The following is a 21,304-nucleotide window of genomic DNA, read 5'->3' as shown; positions in this document are numbered from 1 at the left end:
TTTTTCCTTGCTTCTGCTTGGACCTGGATATTCTGAGGATTAGAATTGAAGCTGAGAGAACTGAAAGTGTTGGGAATGTCATGAGCTGCCCACATGAGCAAAGATCTTTTAAAAACATATACTGGGGGCAGCTAGGTGGCACAGTGGATAGAGCACTGGCCCTGGATTCAGAAGGACCTGAGTTCAAATCCGACCTCAGACACTTAACACATACTAGCTGTGTGACCCTGGGCAAGTCACTTAACCCCAATTGCCTCACAAAAACAAAAACAAAAACATATACTGGGGGCAGCTAGGTGGCACAGTGGATAGAGCACTGGCCCTGGAGTCAGGAGGACCTGAGTTCAAATCCAGCCTCAGACACTTGACACTTACTAGCTGTGTGACCCTGGGCAAGTCACTTAACCCCAATTACCTTGCCCCAAACAAAACAAAACAAAACTAAAACATATACTGGACTATTTGGAGGGACCAGATCAACACCACGCGGTACTCTGTGAAAGAAGGTTCAGATTGGAAACATGGTGGATGATAGGAATCTGCAACAGCCATAGCATCAGTGTCCATAGAAGACTTGTTGGATTTCCTTAGGCTCTGTCTAGATGAATGGATTTATGTAAAAATGAATGATAAATGACAGATTCTATGCTTATGATTAGCATTTATATATGATTTGAGGAGAGGTAGTAGAGTCTGTGACAGTTACATAGATATTGATGAAAATATATAACAGTTGTGCTTTTACAAAGGAATGATTACTTCAAAAGGTATAATTTAAACATAATCCTCTTCCCACCTTATACTACTTCCATCTCTGGGGAAGTAGAGGAGATTAGGTTCAAAGCTTAGCTCAGTTCCCTTAGAGCACAGTCCCAGTTCCAAGACCAAAACCTATCCTTGGGCTCAAATCCCATGCACCTTGGTATCTCAGGGTTTTCAGGCTGGGTTGGCTAGCTGCACCACCCCACCTACAATACCATCTCCAAGGTCACAATGGCTCAAACGGATCACCTCTGGCACCTGAAACTGAGGACAGACAACACAAATAGAAGTAAATGCCACCAGACCCATTTTCAAGAATTAGAGTAAAAGAGAGGTAAGAAGAGGAAGGCAAGACTTTTAGTTTATCCATGCTGGATGCAGCAAAGCATTGTTGAGAAGAATGTACCCAAAAAGATGACAAAAAGAAAGCAAATAGTTGAGTCTCACTACTTTTCAAGACATAAATTGAAGAGGCTGCCCTCCCCATGTGATAGGGCATGCAGTGGGCTTCATGTTAGCCACACAGTTCATACTCAAAAGATGAGTTTGGGTTACATTTAAAATACTCAAAAGGATGTATGATCTCACCAATTTGAAAGTTCCCTCCAGATAAGACAGCTCTTATGCACATCCTTCTAAAGTCTGCCATAGGGGTCTGACCAAAAAGACAGAAATCTTCCTGAATTTCTCCTGATCTCACAATGACTCTCAGGCTGTTAGCCCCTCGCTTGTGCCACATGACCAGCCCATCTTCTCTTCCTCTTGTGAAATTCTTTGATGATGTCTTTTACTCCTGGTCTTCTCCAAAGTTCATTGTTGGTTATACATTGTAGGCTGATCATACCTACCATGTGCCTCTCCATTTCTTTCTTGTTTGTTTGTTTGTTTTTGCAGGGCAATGAGGGTTAAGTGACTTGCCCAGGGTCACACAGCTAGTAAGTCTCAAGTGTCTGAGACCGGATTTGAACTCAGGTAGTCCTGAATCCAGGGCTGGTGCTTTATCCACTATGCCACCTAGCTGCCCCCTTCCATTTATTTCTGAGTGATTCTTATTTTTAGTTTTTTAGGTGAAGTTGTATTATATTGTACATTGCAACATCAATAGACTATTAGTATTGATGAGATGAACTTCTGTTTTTATAAGAAATTTGAAGCCAGTAAAATTTTGTAATCCCCCCCCCTCCAAGAAATCCAGCCTACTCTCCTCATCCTATTGAAATCTGGGCCCAGTTCATCATATGCCTCTACTAATCTATGTCCCAGATATTTACACTTTTGACCATAGAGTACCTGTACAAAGGCCTGTTGAAACCTGGACAATTAGTCTTAATTTGCTTAATCTTTCCTGTGTAGATGGACAGACCAAACTCCTTAGAATGACTCTAGGTCACCCCCAGAAGGATCTGCAATGTTCTAGGCTTTGATGCAATCGTCACAGTGGCATCCACAAATGGACATTGGAAAGAACCCATTACCTACAAGGAATATATGGAATCCCTCTTCCACTTGAACTGTACATTGGATCCCTTCCATCACAAATACCAAAAGCAATGGCTTTTGTGAGCATGCATTTCCTTGTTTCATGCCCCACCTGATGTTTATTATCAAGGGGTCATTGAACAGGATTACTTCTGTTACACAAGCCTTAATTATCTTAATGTGTGGATTGGTGATATCTTTATGCAAATGAGTTTATAAGACAGCATTTTGTTCTATTGATCCAAATGCCTTTTTGTAATCAGAAAACAATAAAAATAGTGAGATGGAAGCATCTCACTAATAAAGTTGTAAGCACCTTTCAGTTAATTGTGAAAAGGTAAAGATATGGAACCAGTCAGTTAGGTTACCCAGTGAATAGAGCACTGAGTTTAGAATAAGGAAGACATCTTCCTGAGTTCAATTTGGTCTCACACACTTACTAGCTGTGTGACCATGGGCAAGTTACTTAATCCTGCTTGCCTCAGTTTCCCCATCTATAAAATGAGTTGGAGAAGGAAAAGGCAAACCACTCCAGTATCTCTGCCAAGAAAACCTTAAATGGGGTTACAAAGAGTTAGACATGACTGAAACAACTGAATGACAACAAAAAAGATGTGGCCCACTCTCAAATACTACATGTGAAAGTCAGTTTGTTCCCTACTAATACCATCACTGAGGATAGCTTCAATTATTTTATAGGTGATTCTCATAAAAATTTTGCATAGATTTAAATATGGCTGTCAGTTTGTTCTGGTGAGTTTCTAAGGGTCAACCTAATTAACTAAGGTTAGCAGTCTGGTCATTAGCAGTCTTCTCACCTGGTGATGCTTTTTGTTTCATTATGTTTTGTTTGCCATAGAAATCCATGAACTAGAGAAAATATAAACTAGCCCTCTATTCCATGAGGCCTTCTTCTACATCTTTAGTGATGGTAGCAGAATGACAGGAAAGGGAGAAGAGAGTGCTAAGGCTCATACATTCTCTTATTGTTGTCAATTTTTTTGCAACCCCCACATCCAGTTATGTGACTCCATATGGGGTCATGATCCATGGTTTAAGAAGCTAGGCCTTAGACTACCTTATGGAAGGAGGGGTCACTCTTCTTATTTATAGAGCCACCCTCAGGAGAATGTCAACCCAACTGCCTCCACAATGGAAAAAGAAAAGAAATAGACTACAAATAGAAAGACATTAGCCCAACCCAATTAGATTCCCATAGTCAGGAAAACTTTACCTGAGCTTAGGCGCAAGCTGGTAGAGGGGTGTATATTCAGGCCGACAGGTCATTGGCTGCATCAAGTCACCGTTCATTTGAACTAAATTATCTAGGTCTAACATTACTTTCACATTATCCAATTTGGAGGTCAATTTAAACAGCCTTTTATTTGAGGTCTGGATAAAACGCTGCACTTCTTCACTGTAAGGGATCCATTCTTCCTCATCCTCATCCTTGGACCAGTAAAAGATAAAGGAAGGGGGAAATAAACTGTTTTCTAGACAGGCTATCCTTCGAGCTGAAGTGAATGGAGCAATTTTGGGGAAGAAGTTTCTAATCATTTGGAAGTAGTTTTTTTTTTTTACCATGTCTTCTTGTTGTTCCTCTAATGAGCTATTTCATCCGTGGACTCTGTGCATTTTCACTGACTGCTCCTGATACCTGAAAGCCTTGTTCCTGCCAGAGGATCTGTTCTCAGGGCTCTGACCCATACATTCTCAATAAATTTTCATTTGAACTCTAAATGTGAGATTCTTGTTCAATGATTAACAATGTCACACCAATCCTGATATTCTCACTGTAAACAAAACCAGAAGAAAGAAAGAAGTTTCAGCAAAACAAACAGGTGGCTCACAGTTACTCTTTTTTTTTTAAGTGAGGCAATTGGGGTTAAGTGACTTGCCCAGGGTCACACAGCTAGTAAGTGTCAAGTGTCTGAGGCCGGATTTGAACTCAGGTCCTCCTGACTCCAGGGCCAGTGCTCTATCCACTGCGCCACCTAGCTGCCTCTCACAGTTACTCTTGAGAGAGACAAGGAAAGGATTTGGTGGAATGAGTTTTATCACAAGCCAAGAGGTAACTAGAAGTGCTATTTTACGGGATATTTGGTCGTCGTGTATTTTAGTACTAATGATAAGTTTTTCCAAAAAGACTGCCATGAAAATAATTATAGCTTATGCAGCAACATCAATTGTTGAAGATGAGGTGATAGAGAGATTCTATGAAAAACTTGATAAGACCCTCCATATCAAACTAATATCTATTCTGATATTTGATGACTTCTATGAAAAGGAGGGAAAAGGTAAGGATGGGGAGCATTGGTGGGAAATCATGGTTCAGGAAGAAGGAATGGAGAAGAAAAAGACTTGTAGATAAAACAGAAATCTCATCTCTTCTCTCTTGAATATATTCTTGGAAAAAAAAAAAAGAATTTCTGTGGCCCAAATAACACCATAAAGAACAAACCGGATTATATTTTAACATATAGGAAAAGATTTTATTGATGTGGGAGTTATCCTGAAATCAGCTGTCTGTGTTATAGTCAGACTGTTGACTCATTAGAACTAAGATCAGAATTGGCAAAAATACAACAACCCCCAAACAAAAAGTAAAACAAAGATATGGTGTATAATTGAAGAAACATATGAAGAAACATAAATTAACCAGGTAGAATGTTCTAAGGCTGTTCTTTTGAGGTAATGGCATTGTTTTATAAGCATTTCCACTGAGAGTTTACTGAAATGAAATAAAATTTATCCTTTATGGCATATTGGAAACTCTGCACAAAATCCTCTACAAAAAAGATTGTGTTCAAAGAGGAAGATGTGATAGTTTTTGATATTGGAAAATAATCAGGGATCCCTCCATCCATAAGATGAGTCAATTTCTAGATAAGTTCTCAACTCAGCTGGTAATACCTAATCTTTCATTTGCCATATCAAACCTACCACTTTTTATAAATATCATAGCATGGGGATCTTTATCAATTATTTGGTTCACCCTTATTGGTCTTGTAGACAATTATACTTCAAAAATTAAATATAGGGGCAGCTAGATGGCACAGTGGATAGAACACTGGCCCTGGAGTCAGGAGTACCTGAGTTCAAATCCGGCCTCAGACACTTAACACTTACTAGCTGTGTGACCATGGGCAAGTCACTTAACCCCCAACTGCCTCACTAAAAAAAGAAAAAAAATAAATATAATTTACCTATTGCTTTTTTTGACCAGGGAAAGAAAAAGGTAAGTGTGTAAACTCTGGCATTACCTGGGGCTATAGCAGTGGCTACTGGTGGGCAAAGAGATGCCTGACTTTCAGGTGTCCAGAGGAGTTGGTCTTTTAAATTAGTATCTGTTGACGTAAAGATATTCTAGACTAGGGGTTCTGAATCTGGGGTCTGGGAGCTTGTTTTTTCATATTTTGCTAGTTGTTATTCAAAATCTTTAGTTTCCTTTGTAATATTTTGTGTTTTATTTATTTACCCCTCCTAGAGACCCATCACATATGACAAATAGCATTATTTCTTTTTTTCATAATAAACATTTTTATTTATAGTTCTGGGTTCCAAATTTTATCCCTCCTTTAGTAGAACTGATCAATGCATTGAAAAAGTGCAAAAACATGTGCAATGTCTAACACCTGTGAGCCTTCCACCTCCACAAAGCGATAGGTTGGGACTCTCTTCTCATATTTCGTTCTTTGAGTCATTCTTGATCTTCATAATTTTGTTACATTCACTTTTGATTCTTTTGGTGTGTGGTTGTTTTTCCCATTTTCATTGTTTTAATTACTGTATATACTGTTTTCTTGGCTCTGTTTCCTTTCCTTTGTTTCCTTCCCTTTGTATCAGTTTATGTAGATCTTTCCATGCTATTCTGTATTTATCACACACATCATTTCTTACAGCACAGTAACATTCCATTACTGTAATTTACTACAATTTGTTTAGCCATTTCCCAATTGATGGGCACCTTCTTCATTTCCAATTCTTTGCTATTGCAAAAAGTGCTGCCATAAATATTTTGGAGTTTATGGGAACTTTGTTCTTATTGATGGTTTCCTTGAGTTATAAACTTCTTAAAGGAGCTGGTTCAAAATGTATGAAGCTTTTAGTTACTTTGCATAATTCCAAATTGCTTTCCAAAATGGTTGTACTATTTTATCTCTACCAACAATGTATTAGTGTGTCTATCCTTCCACAATCCCTCATTGATTGTTGCCATTTTTGTCATCTTTGTCTATTTTCAGAGTATGAGGTAAAAAAAAAAAAAAAAACCTCAGGGTTGCTTTGATTTGCATTTCTCTTATTATTAGTGATTTGGAGCTTTCTTTCATGTGGTTGTAAATATTTTGTAGTTCTTTTGAGAACTATTTGTTCATATCCTTTTACCACTTATCTTTTGGGGAATGGGTCTTAGATATATGTGTGTGTATTGTTTTTTTTTTAATTTAAACTTAAATTTTATTTAAAAAATTTTTTTGGGTGTGCTGTTTATATATCTTTTTTTTTAATTAAAAAAATTTTTTTTTAGTGAGGCAATTGGGGTTAAGTGACTTGCCCAGGGTCACACTGCTAGTAAGTGTTAAGTGTCTGAGGCCGGATTTGAACTCAGGAACTCCTGAATCCAGGGCCGGTGCTCTATCCACTGTACCACCTAGCTGCCCCTGTTTATATATCTTGAATACCAAACCCTTATCAGAAAAATTTATATAATCATTGATTATTCTTATAATGATTTTTTTTTGTAGAGATAAAAAAGTAGACATGTGGATGGGATGGTATTTACTGACATTTTCTTTCTTTCTTTCTTTTTTTGCAGGGCAATGAGGTTTAAGTGACTTGCCCAGAGTCACACAGCTAGTAAGTGTCAAGTGTCTGAGGCTGGATTTGAACTCAGGTACTCCTGAATCCAAGGCCAGTGCTTTATCCACTGTGCCACCTAGCTGCCCCCCCCCTGACATTTTCTTAATCACTGTTTGGGGCAGTAATATCTATGTTTGTTTCTAATCATTTGGTATCAGTATGACACTAAGCAGCATGTGTCCAGAGGATGGTAGGTAACTAGGATCATAAGGGCATCAGATACCATGCCATATGAAGCTCATTTAAGGAAATATGGATGTTTACTCCAAAGACTGGAAGACAGGTTAACATGGTGGCTGTTTTCAAGTAAGTGTTAGCTATTTCCAAATATTTGAAGAACTTTCTTTTGGAAGAGGAATTAGACTGGCCCTTTTTGATCCCTGAGGTCAGAACTAGGAGCAATGGATGTAGTTGCATAAAGGCAACTTTAGGCTCAAAGGAAGGAAAAGCTTCCTAACTGTTGGAGTTGCCTCTAAGAGGAATGAACAGCCTTGGGAGGTAATGAGTTTCCGATCACTTGAAGTCTTTAAGCCGAGGCTATCTGATTGACCATTTGTTAGGGATATTGTAGAGAGGATTTCTATTCATCAATGGATTGGACTAGATGACCTCTGAGATGCTTTCCAGTTCTAGGATTCTATAAAATAGAAAATTTATTATTTCCCACCAGAAGAGAAATATTATTTTGCATATGCCTACAGTATAAGTAATGCAGCTAGGTGGTGCAGTGGATAGGGCACTAGCCCTGGAGTCAGGAGGACCTGAGTTCAAATCTGGCCTCATACAAGTGCTAACTGTGTGACCCTGGGGAAGTCACTTAACTTGGTTCCTCATCTGTAAGCTGGAGAAGAAAATTGAAAACTACGCTAGCTAAGAAAACCCCAAATGGGATCATGAAGAGTTGGACATGACTGAAAAATGACCGAACAACAACAAACAACAACACTGTATAGGTACTGTCTAGCACAAGGTGATATGAAATATGAGCTGTTAAGAGTACTATTTTTAATACCTGGCTCTCAGGGCAGATTTTCTGATTCTCTACTTTGTTCTCTGTTGAAGGCTGAATTATATGGAAAGGAAGTAATTTCACTGGCTAATGTTAATGCTGACTCAAGGCTTTTACATAATATCAGTCTGCAAACTCTACCACTGCCAAGGACTTTCACAACAGCAGCAATCCATTTCCCCAATTCAGTACCGTATGCAATACTTTGTTTTCCACTTTTATACATTCATATTTGTGTGTGTGTATGTGTGTGTGTGTTCAGGGAAAACTAGTACTTTTGGTATGAGGGCTGCTGAGCCCTTTTCAGGGCTGCTCAGACACTTTTGGTGTCCACCTGTCACCCAACTCTCACCTAGGCCTCTGAAATGCTGTAGCATGCCAGAAGCCACACCCAGGTAAAACTGTCTCAGTCTTGGCAGATGGGCTAAGCCAGGTTGAGGGTAACTGACAGGCCTCAAGCCTAACAGTGAATGAGGGGGTTGTCTACCCCAAGTATGTGAAGATTTCTTCTGGTACAATGGGTGGACAAGAACAATCTATTCAATGGCCATGAAGGCACTGTGGTGTGCTTAGAGCTTAGTCAGGCCCTGAAGATGCCAAGGTCATCCATTGCACCTGGGGCCATTGCCAGTCAACTTGATTTCTGTCCTGCCACTGCACTTGGATGACTCAGGAAGAGAGGGTGATGCTGATGACTTGGTGCAGCTCTGCCTCACTTAAATCCAATTCACTAAAAAGTCAAGGCACCACCTGTCATGTCATCCATCAGCCCTCTTTGAACACAGAGGACAAACAGCAACACTCACATGTGACCACTAGGTGGCAGTTATAGCAATCTCCTTTCTAGTCCCATGCTCACCCTTGTGGCTTGCACACAGGGGTATTGTGAGGCTCAAAATAAGATAATAGGTGCAAAGAACTTTGTAAATCTTAACACTCTGTTTAGTGTCAGTTATCATTATTATTGTTGTTAGCTTACAGTCACCAGGCCTTCTATCTGGTGATGATTTAACTCCCTGAGTCTTCTACTGAGTTGAGCTCAAACATTTATAGAACAATATTTGTTGTTGTTGTTCAGTATTTTTTCAGTTGTGTCTGATTCTTTGTGACCCCATTTGGGGTTTTATTGGCAAAGACACTGGAGTGGTTTGCTATTTCCTTCTCCAACTCATTTTACAGAAGAGAAAACTGAGGCAAACAGGGTTATGTGATTTGCTCAGGGTCACATAGGCAGTAAGTTATCTGAGGTCAAATTTGAACTCAGATTCTCCTGACCCCAGGGCTGGTGTTCTATCCACTGCACCATCTAGCTATCCCCATAGAACAATATAGGGTTCTGGTAAATGTTTAACAACCACACCCTCTGGGAAATAAAAAGTATAGAAAACACACTTTAAAATTTTTTCTTTCTTTTAAAAATTTTCTTTATTTATTTCATTAAGTATTTCCCAATTACATGTAGATGTATTTTAATATTTATTTAAAATTTTTTTGAGTTCTAAATTTGAGGATACATTTTTAAGTTTAATCTGCATTATTAATATTTTTTCCATTAATTTCTTAAGTCTAGACCATCAACAAAACAATAACTCAACCCTGATTTGTAATGATTGCCAATTTCTGAGTTATAAATGCTTACACTGAAAATTTAACAATAGGCTCTGGGTAAGCATAAATAAAGTACTGAATAAATTCTGAACTCTTACTTTTACCCCTGGGAGGGGTCAAGCCAGAGCAACTAGCTTCCCCAAGCTCCTGTGATGTTTAAAATTTAATGTGTGGTCGCCTTATTCCTGTCCCAAGTGTAGGGAAAATTAGCTAGGGTTTCTAAAATAGTTATTACTTATAAATTAGAAGCTTTAGCACCAGTTTTGGGCATTAAGCATTTAATAAAGTATATTAAATATTAGTAAAAAGAGAACACCTGGGTCAGAAAGTTAAGAAAAGGCCTATCTAGCCTAGAGCTCCAGCCTGGTCTGGTTCTTCCTCAAGTCCTCTACCACGAGCCTTTTCAAGACCCAAACTGAGAGTGGAAGCTTTCTCTGCCTCTGAAGGAGAGGAGGTCCTTACACACTGCTTCAAGCTAATTGGCTAGCATCACCCAAATCCATTGGTTCCCTGGACTTTAGAGTGGTCCTGTGTTGAGGGCAGAGTTCACAGTCCCAGAGAACATACCTTCTTGAGGGCTGGCAGGTGTGGTTTTAATTGAATTAACTTTAAGTGAGTTAATCAGCGAAGTCAGTCAATCCAATCAATCCCCTCAAGCTGGGGCCTTTGAGTGTTCCAAAACCCATTATTTTCTCACAAACCCCCCTGTGCTTGGTTAAGAAACACAGTTTCCTTAAATGAAGCAATAACATTACAGATACTTATAAAGGGTTCTATGATGACTAACAATGTAAAGGGAATGAAAAGAGAGAAAAGAAATTGAGTGACACATTGACAAAACTAAAGGGGGAAGTCACCTTTAGGAGGTGGATATTACAAATTAAAAAAAACTAAAGGGGGCAGTCACCTTTAGGAGGTGGATATTACAAATAGTGTATGCAATGGGAAAAGGAAAGCAGGAAAATGTCCATTTAAGTTTTTGGAAGTCTTTTCTCAGATGATTCTTGGGATATCATCTGGGTGTAGCTCTGGATTCTGGGCATGATCTCAGGGGCAGGTGTGGTTGTAGAGTTTAAGTCTTTCAAGTGTGGATGCTGATGATCAGGTAGATAATCTCAGCTGGAGAGTTTTGAGTGTGGTTGTAGATAAGTCTTTCAGGTGTTTCAGATACTGATGATCAGCTAGAAAGTCTCCTCAGCTGGAAAATTTCCTACAAAATTGATCTTAACACAACTTTAAATAGCTTTGCCAATTACCAAATCAAACAATGAGAGTTTGTCCAGTTTTTCCATATAAAACAGATATAATAAAGACAAAAATTGAAACTTAAAAAAACCTTAATATTACTATAAACCCCCTTGTAGAGAATAAATTGAGAAGATGTAATATAAAAGTTATTAAATCAATTTCAATTATAACTTCTAACAAAAGTGGATGTCTCAAGTTACTTGCAAGAGAGTCCATAAGTTATGCTGGTATACCCTTCTTTAATAAAGGGCTAAGACAATTGTGATATTAATTAAGAAAATAATTTTTATCTTAATTTCATCACTTTTTTCATCATCTGCCTAATTATCCTCATGCCATTATGAGATCCAACACTGTATCCATCATGCCATCTGAGACAATTATGGGGTTACCATAAAAGAATAGAGAAGTAGGGGCGGCTAGGTGGTGCAGTGGATAAAGCACTAGCCCTGGCTTCAGGAGGACCTGAGTTCAAATGCGGCCTCAGACGCTTGACACTTACTAGTTGTTTGATCGTGGGCAAGTGACTTAACCCTCATTACCCCGCAAAAAACAAACAAACAAACAAACAAAAAACAATAGAGAGGTAAAGAAAATAAAGGTTGCCAAGCCTAGTGGCTCTGCAGACAGCCAATGCAGTATGTTGAGGGGAAACTGAGTCAGGCTTAATCAGATGCATGGGATTGAGACGTCCATGGCATCAGGTATATAGGAGGGTGAATCTAAGTCAGGCGTAGAATGAGATGGCATAGCCCAGCCATTTGGTGCTATGTGGGGGGAAAATTTAACCAAGAGAATCCGACCTCAGCTCTTGCCAATGGCCACTCTCTCAGCCTTTTCCAAAGCAGTGTAGTACCTGGACTTTGTGCATGTCACCCTGTGACAGTTCAATGCCTGCTTTTGTATGTATTACCCTCATGAATGGCTGGCATCTTGGCTGTTCTGATCTGATAACTCAGAATAAAGGCAATTAATGTCTCAAATGGTAATTTCCCGTAATCCAAGGCTCATATGGATTTAACAACTGAGGATAATGATGACAATAAAAACAAAATGTGAATTAGCTTTATAACTCAGGCTATAATATGCAATATACAATAATTCCAAATAACTACAAATATATAATCACAATCACATATAGTAGATGATAAATGTAAATGACTGACATTATTATTCATTATTACATAATTTCCATGAATGCATCACACCTCAAGTGTGGTACTAGTTTTACATGAGAGCAATGGATCTGAGAGTCCTTCTCTCTGATTTTGATGGCAACTGGAGTTGTCACCAATACATGGAAAGGACCTTCCCAAGCTTGCTGGGTCCCACTAGTCTGCTGAAAAATTTTTTATATATACACTGTCTCTTGGGTTCAAATCATGTAAGGAGAAGTCCAAGGGACCAGCCTGTACTACTTCTCCTGCCTCATGGAGTTCACATAACCTGGCTTGTAACTCCTGTATATAGGAAGCAACAGAGGTATCCCCCGCCACCCCCTGCCACCAATGTTGTATATACTGGGGGAAAAGGTTTTGCTTGGATAGGGGGTAACCAAAAAGCATCTCAAAAGATGACATATGTAGTACTCCACTTGGCCTGCTGCACATATAGAACAGTGCCAAGGGTAGAACATCAGGCCACTTCAAATGAGTTTCAGTGCAGAATTTGCCAATCATGCTCTTAAGCTCTTTGTTCATATGTTCCACCTGGCCTGAGCTTTGTGGGTGGTAGGGTATATGGAACTGTGGAGTTACTCCCAGGAAAGAGTAGATTTGGGATAGAATAGAATCGGTGAAATGTGTGCCTTTGTCAGAATCAATGTGGACTGGCAGACCAAAGTGAGGGACAATTTTTTTTTTTTGGCGGGGCAATGAGGGTTAAGTGACTTGCCCAGGGTCACACAGCTAGTAAGTGTCAAGTGTCTGAGGTTGAATTTGAACTCAGGTCCTCCTGAATCCAGGGCCAGTGCTCTATCCACTGCGCCACTTAGCTGCCCCTGAGGGTCAATCTTTTAAAGGAGAACTTTGGCAACAAATGCAGCAGTGGCCTGGGAGCTTGGGAAAGCTTCCACCCACTGAGTAAGTTGATCAACTATAACAAGATAAAACTTATAATGTCCTGCCTTCGGCATTGTGATATAATCAATTTGTAGTTGTTCAAAAGGTATATATGCTAAAGGATACCCTCCATAAGCTTTAGCCTGGAAGGCATGTTGATTATAAGTCTGACAGGTGGGGCAAGAGGCACAGACTCAAGAGGCTACATTGGTAACCCCAGGGGCAATCCAAGCCCTTTTTACTGAGTCCACAATTCCTTGTGTACCAAAGTGGCCATTCGTGTGAATAGACAGGCGTACCTGGTGGTAGAAACTCTGGGGAAGAAGTGGCTTTCCCTCCAAAGTCACTGAGGTACCATTGATGTGTTTAGCCTTGAATTTCTTTTTCCACTTCTCTGCTTTAGACTTATCATAAGTAAGAGTAATGGAAACATCATCAGAAGACGAGAGGTTAAATACATGTTCAGGGGCTTCCAAAGCAGCAAGCTTAGCAGTAGCAGTAGCAGCAGCTCATATATTCCCTTTTAAGACAGGGTCATTCTTCCCTGTGTGGGTAGGACAATGAACAACCACTAGAGCAAAGGGATGCTTCTAGGCAGATAGAAGATCCTTAATAAATTCTCCATTAGTAATGACTTTGCCAGCAGAGGTTAAAAATTCTCTCTGCAGCCATAACATTCCTACAGCACTAAATACATATCTGGAATCAGTGTAAGCACTTTTTCCTCTGGCTAGGTGATAGGCTTGCGTGAGAGCCAAAAGTTCGGCAGCCTGTGCACTAAGATGGGAGTATAGAGAAACTGCCCAGACAATATCATAATCAGAAACTACAGCAGCATCTGTATAGCAGATTCCCTCATGTATAAAAGAGGATCCATCAGTATAGAAAATAAAACCAGGGTTCCCTAAAGGTGTATCTAAAAGATCATCATGAGGTTTCTCAGCCATGTCAACTAGGGAGGTACAGTCATGAAAAGTAAGAAACCTAAGGGAATCAAGAATATCAGAAGGGATTTCAAATGTATCCCTCACTGTTTCCTGAGTGTCTGAGATAAAAATTGGCAGCAAGTGGGCAGTGTCCTCTGGCAATTTCAGGGAAATGCTACCATCTGGAGAACAAGATATGGTAGCTCTAAGTTTACAAAGGAAGTCACGACCTAATAGATTTGCAGGAGAGTCGGGCATAAGTAGAAATGAATGTCCTACTATTAATGAGTCCATAGATACCATGTAAGGGGTTAATTTTGCAACTGTTTGAGTTTTCCCTGAGACCCCGACTACGTTTAGAGATCCAATTGATGGACATTCAGGGTCAGGTTTGCTCACTGGTACTGATCTTGAGGCTCCTGTATCTAAGAAACAATCATAATAAGTGTCCCCAACCCTAAGGGTTACATGGAGTTCATTATTCTGGGGAGGTGAATGGACTGACACAAGAGGGCTAAAGATCTCAGTGTCTGGAAAGGTAAAGTCTTCAGATTCTATCATCCTATCCCCTCCCCTGCACTGTCAGTCCTCTGTACCTCTCTGAGAGGATCTATAACTGTTTTGATTCTGCCCCCTGAAGGGGTTTCTAAATTCACCAGGAATCATCTGTCTAAGTTCCTTTTGATTAATCCTACAGTCCCACATTGTGTGTCCCTGTCTGTTACAGTAATAGCAAAATCTAGGGGGTTGATAGTGACTCTCAACTGCCTGACCTCGCTGCCTCGTGGTTTCCTATAATGGAGCTAAAATGCTCTGTCTGTCCCTCTCTTCCCTTTCCTTTCCTTCATAAATATATGTTGTTATTTCTTTAATTCTGTCTGTACTCAGGGCATTCCATCCTGGATACTGCCTTTCAAAATATTTCCATATTTCTGGCAAGGATTGGTGAACAAAGTGATTAGAAATGAAATGTGCACCTCTAGAATCTAATGGTCCTAATCTAGTATATTGTTTGGCACTCTTAAACAATCTATCATAAAATCTATTAGGTCTTTCATTAGGTTCCTGAACAGTATCTACAAATTTTGCCAGTTATCAGTCTTGCTAGCACAGGATTCAATTGCCTTTAACAATGTTTCCCTTGCTTCCTGCAACTTATCAAAATGCTCAGGGATATTGGAGTCCCAGTTAGGGTCTTCTAAAGGCCATCAAATAGCAGCTTTTCCTGATGTTTCTAAGGAGTTCACTGCAGCTATATCAGCTCTTTCACCTGGGGATAATATCATTTCCAAGAGATTAGTAACATCACCCCAAGTGGTCTTATATCCTCTAAAAATTGTCCTAAACTGGCTGATAACTGTTGTGGGATCCTCACCAAATTTAGGAATATCTCATTTCCATGAACTCAAATCTTTGGGCCCAAAGGATATGTATTGTCTGAGCTTTACTACGGTACCCTTTTGATCATGGGTGAGGATCTCTTGAAGGGGAAGAATTTTGGGCTTTTCTGTCTCCTCTAAAAGTGGATTTTCTTCTGTAGTTGGCATAGAGGAAATAGAGGGAGAGGGGATAGAAGCGGGGCCATTTGGCATTCTAGCCTGAGAAACAGGTTCGGATTTGAACTCGGGCTCGGATCCCTCTTCTCTTGTGTCCCCTTGGGTCATCTCCTTGCTTACTCTACTCCAGAGTTCCCAATAAGTTAAATCTTTGTAGGACTTAAGGTACAGGTTTGATTGCAAATCTCTCAATGTTAGGGGATCAAAAGATCCGGACTCCAGGCATTTGTCCTCTAATAAGCTAAAATATTCTTTATGCCACCTAAAACACAGTTTGATAAGCTTTCTTTTTTCCATGCCTGGCTGAATTGGTAGCTTATACGAATCCCATGCTATGAGTATCCTTTATAGGGGAGACCCCTGTATTATATAGTAGGGTTTGGTATTTTTAGTCCTCACATTGTAATTCAAAATATGTCTTACTAAAACAAAAAGATAAATAGAATGAAAAATAAAAATAGAAAGTCCATAAAAGCAAAGCATTACTAAAACAAAAAGATACATAGAATTAAAATCAGTGAGAATAAAAAAAAAACCTGCACAAACATGGAATTTCTTACCCAACTTGTTTTGCAGAGAAGATCAGAAGATTTAGGGGTTTGGCACTTCTTTTTGTGGTCACCAACTGTGACCTTTATTTATTTATTTTATTTTATTTTGCAGGGCATTGAAGGTTAAGTGACTTGTTCAGGGTCATACAGCTAGTAAGTGCCAAGCATCTGAGGCCGTATTTGAACTCAGGTCCTCCTGAATCCAGGACCAGTGCTTTATCCACTGCACCACCTAGTTGCCCTTGCAGGTGTGGCTTTAATTGAATTAACTTTAAGTAAGTTAATCAGCAAAGTCAGTCAATCTAATCAATCCAATTCAACTCCCTCAAGCTGGGGCCTTTGGGCATTCCAAAACCCATTACTTTTCTCCCACTCCTTTTATCCTTGAGCTCTGCCTCTCTTTACCTAGCATTGTCTAGAGATGTGTGAATTTGTAGATTTACCCAATGAGAACTTAGCTTTGATTCCTTCACCTGATGGCTAACTCCAGCCCCATTTGAACATGTTTATTTTGGCCAGTACTATTCATCATCATTTAAAGAATTAATTGTTATTTGAGATTTTTATGCCTTGGCACGCACTGGCCTGGGGCTCCGCAAACCGCACAGTGCTCCACGCACTGGTTGTAGCCATTGTCATGGTGCTGGCACCTCATGTCATCACCACTCACTGATGCCTACATGGGCCTGGCAAAATTATAATGATTGGAAGCCTAGTGAGGGTAGTCATCTGACTGTCAGAGCGGCCATCCAATTGGCTAGGGACTGTGTGGGGGTGCTGGGAGAAGGGAGTTTTTTTTGTTCGGCATTCTAGTTGGAAGCTGGAAGGTGACAGGAGTGGGGCTGTTTATTCTCAGCTGATTCCTGGTCGGTGGTATTTTTTCAGGTTGTATAATTTCCCTTTCCCCATTTTATTTCCTTTCCCTTGCTCCTACTGATCCTGTTTGTGTGTGTGTGTGTGTTTTAAGTTCTTTCTTGTTAAAATAAATCCTGTTCTGTTTTGAGGGAGGCTGCTGGTCTCCTTCCTTGCCCCAATATTGTGGCAAGCTGCTTAGCTAACACTCCCCAATTAAAAATTGGTCCCCACAGTCATTAGTGGCTTCTGTTTCTAATGGAAATATAAGTCCATGATAGAACATTGCATACAGCATTATGTACTTGGCATAGGACTAATCAGTAAACAAACACTACCTAATAACATGATAATGCAAGTTAGAGTAATAAAATGGACATCCATGGAATGATTGTGAGCTCATTGCTCTTCTAGAGCCTGGAAGTCTCCAGACGTAGGATTGATCTGGACTCAGTTGTTTTAGAACCCATATAATTTGAGTCCTCTCTTGAGCATGTCAAGTAGTATAACTCATAGGAGGCCTAACTTATACTTCCCATGAGCCTGGTTATCATTATCAGTCTTTTTTTTTTTTTTTTTTTGCAGGGCAATGAGGGTTAAGTGACTTGCCCAGGGTCACATAGCTAGTAACTGTTAAGTGTCTGAGGCTGGATTTGAACTCAGGTCCTCCTGAATCCAGGGCCCGTGCTCTATCCACTGTGCCACCTAGCTGCCCCTACTGGTTATCAGTCTTAACTGCAGGAAATCTGGGTTTGGGATCTTGAATCTCTCACAACATGGGAACTAGATGGAAGGATTTGACTAGAATTGCAACTCCAAAGGGTCTGGTTGGTGTGGGGGACTTCTGACCCCATTAGGCCACAGCTAACCCATCAAAAATTAGAGTTAGTGGAATGGAAGTCAGAGCTTTCAAGGAACAATACTATTATTGTCCTTGCATCCCCTTACCCTCAAAAGTTGTACCATTAGGGCAGCTAGGTGGTGCAGTGGATAGAGCACTGGCCCTGGAGTCAGGAGTACCTGAGTTCAAATCTGGCCTCAGACACTTAACACTTACTAGCTGTGTGACCCTGGGCAAGTCACTTAACCCCAATTGCCTCACACACACACAAAAAAAGTTGTACCATTCTCTCTACTGTGGATATGTCTCCTCTTTTCATCACTTCCTATCTGCAGCCACAGCTCTAAATTCCCACTGCTCCATATGCAAGATTGAAAAAGTTATTGTCTATGTAGGTCATTCCACATACTTCATCTATCAGAATCCTTGTCTTCTTTCAAGGCTCAGCCCTGGTGTGTGAAATTGATGTATTTTTGTTCTGCTTGGCCATAAGCCTACCATGGGACCACTCTGGCATATGTGATCTCTGACACAGGACTTTCCAGAGGATGTTGACTAACTCTGTATTTTTCCCATTGCTCTGGACTTTAGAAACCCGCTTTGGCAAGTCAGCATGATGGTGTCAAATGTAAGCCCCCCCTCCAGCTCTACTTTAGACCAATCACAATCCTAGTTTAGCAGCACTGAATCCTCTATAGCCAATTTTATACAAGATGGTTTTGTCTGCTCTAATGCACCCCTGGTCACTGAGGAGCTTTATTGGAAGCTGTTAGCTTCACTAATAAATGATCATGCTCAAACTTTGAGCTTCAGTTTCTCTTTGCAGATTTTTATCCCAACAGGCGCTACCTCTACCATGAAACCTTCCCTGATCTTGCCTCCTCCCCCTGACTTGAGGTATTAGTACTCTCTCCGTCAATTTTCCCTGTACTCTATTTATCATTGGGAACTGACTTCTCCCCTGCCCCCTCCCCAAACCTCCCTCAAACCTGCCCTGTATGTTAATTTGCATTTCATTTCACCTGGATAAAAAAAGGGTGAACAGGTAAGTTCTGAGGAGCAGAGGGATGGTGGGAGGGGGGCAATTTGTCACAGGCCTATACTGCTCCTAAGGATGTCCCCAGTTGATTGGAAAGACCAATGAATTGGAAGACAAAACAGTTAGGTTTGAGTTAATTCAATTCAACAAATATTTATTAAATGCCTATTACATTAATGGAATATTACTGTGCTATAAGAAATGATGAGCAGGTTGATTTGATTTGATTTAAAATTTTTTTCCAATTACATGTAAAGATATTTTTGAGTTCCAAATTTTTCTCCCATCCTCCCTTCCTTCCCCACTCCTGAAGCCAACAAGCATTCTGATATAGGTTATACATTACAATCATGTTAAACATATTTCCACATTAGTCAAGTTGTAAGAGAAGAATCAAAACAAAAGGAAAAAAACCTCAAGAAGGAATAAACAACAAAAATAACAAAAAAGCAACAACAAAAGTGAAAATAGTATGCTTCAATCTGCATTCAGACTCCATAGCTCTTTTTCTGAATGTGAACATTTTCTACTATAAGTCTTTTGGCATTGTCTTGGATCATTGTATTGCTGAGAAGAGTTAAGTCTATCACAGCTGATCATCACAAATGTTGTTGATACTGTGTACAATGTGAGCAGGTTGATTTTTAGAAAAACATGGAAGGGGGGAGCTAGGTGGAGCAGTGGATAAAGCACTGGCCCTGCATTCAGGAGGACCTGAGTTCAAATCTGACCTTAGACACTTGACACTAGCTGTGTGAACCTTGGCAAGTTACTTAACCCTCATTGCCCCGCAAAAACAAAACAAAACAAAACAAAACAAAACCCCAACATGGAAAGACTTGCATGAAATGAAGCAGAATGAAATGAGCAGAACCAAGAGAACATTGTACACAGTAACCAGCAGTATTGTTCAAAGAGTAACAGTGACTGCTTTCTGTCTTGGGGAAGAGGGAAGGAAGGGAGGGTGGGAGAAAAAATATTGGAACTAAAAATCCTGTGAAAACAAATGTTGAAAACTATCTTTATATGTAACTGGAAAATAATAAAATACTTAAAAAAAGAGTAACTGTGAATGACTAAACTATTCTGAGTAATACAATCATTCCAAAGAACTACAAAGGATATATGAAGGAAAATGCTATCCACCCCCAGAAAAAGAACTGATAGATGGAGGTATGTGTTGTCTGGTTCCATATGTATGTGTCAAATGTTGGCCTTCTCTAATGTGGGGTTGGGAGGGAGGAATGAAGGGAAACAATTTGGAACTCAAAATGCAACAAGATCAATAAATATAAGATAAATTTTTTAAATGCCCATCACATTATTATACTATAAGAAATGACAAGCTGGATGATTTCAGAAAGGCCTGGAAAGACTTGTATGAAGTGATGTATAGTGAAGTGAGCAGAACCAAGAGAACATTGTGCACAGAGATAGCAATATTGTTTGATAAAGAACTGTGAGGGACTTGACTATTCTCAGCAATACAATGATCCAAGACAATCCCAAAGGACTAATGATGAAACATACTAAACACCTCCAAAATAAGAACTTAAATTGATTGAACACAGACTGAAGCGTATTATTTTTCACTTTCTTTCATTTTTTCTTTTATTCAAGTTTTCTTATACAAAATGACTAATATAGTAATGTTTCACATAATTGCTCATGTATAACCCATATCTGATTGCTTACCACCTCAGGGAGGGGGAGGGGAAGGAAGAATGAAATTTGGAACTCAAAACTATAAATAAAAGTGTTTATTATTTAAAAAAATAAATAGAATGCCCATTACATGCAAGATTTGGTTTGGTGTTGGGGATTCAAAGACATAAATGAAATAGTAAATGTTTTTATTTTACTGGTTATGTGTATGTGTGTGTCTGTATTAGAGGAGCTGGGAAGGGGGTATACATCATGTATACAAATAAATGGAGATGAAGGAGAATTGAAGCAGAGATAGCTCTAACAACCTGGGGAATCAGCTAAGGCTTCATAGAAGAGATGGAACCTGATTTGAATCTTGACTGAAGACAAAGATTCCTTCCTTCCTTCCTTCCTTCTTTCCTTCCTTCCTTCCTTCCTTCTTTCCTTCCTTCCTTCCTTCTTTCCTTCCTTCCTTCTTTCCTTCCTTCCTTCTTTCCTTCCTTCCTTCCTTCCTTCCTTCCTTCCTTCCTTCCTTCCTTCCTTCCTTCCTTCCTTCCTTCCTTCCTTCCTTCCTTCCTTCCTTCCTTCCTTCCTTCCTTCCTCCTTTTTTCCTTCTTTCTTTCTTCCTTCCTTTTCCCCTCCCTCCCTCCCTTTCCTTCTCTTCCTTTCAACTCAAAAGAAAGCACTTCCTCCACTAATTCATATCTATAACAATTCTGCAATTTATAATCTTAGTTGTTTTGCATGACTACACATGTATAACACACTGATTTGCTTGTGTTCTTAAGTGGAGGGGAGGGGGGGAAGAGAATTTGGAGCACAAAGTTTTAAAAATGGACGTTAAAATTGGTTTTACATGTAATTGG

This window comes from Dromiciops gliroides, chromosome 3 (genome assembly GCF_019393635.1).
Source record: "Dromiciops gliroides isolate mDroGli1 chromosome 3, mDroGli1.pri, whole genome shotgun sequence".
Taxonomy (NCBI): Eukaryota; Metazoa; Chordata; class Mammalia; order Microbiotheria; family Microbiotheriidae; genus Dromiciops; species Dromiciops gliroides.
The sequence above is the reverse complement of the archived record's forward strand: the minus strand, read 5'-3'. Positions refer to the sequence as shown.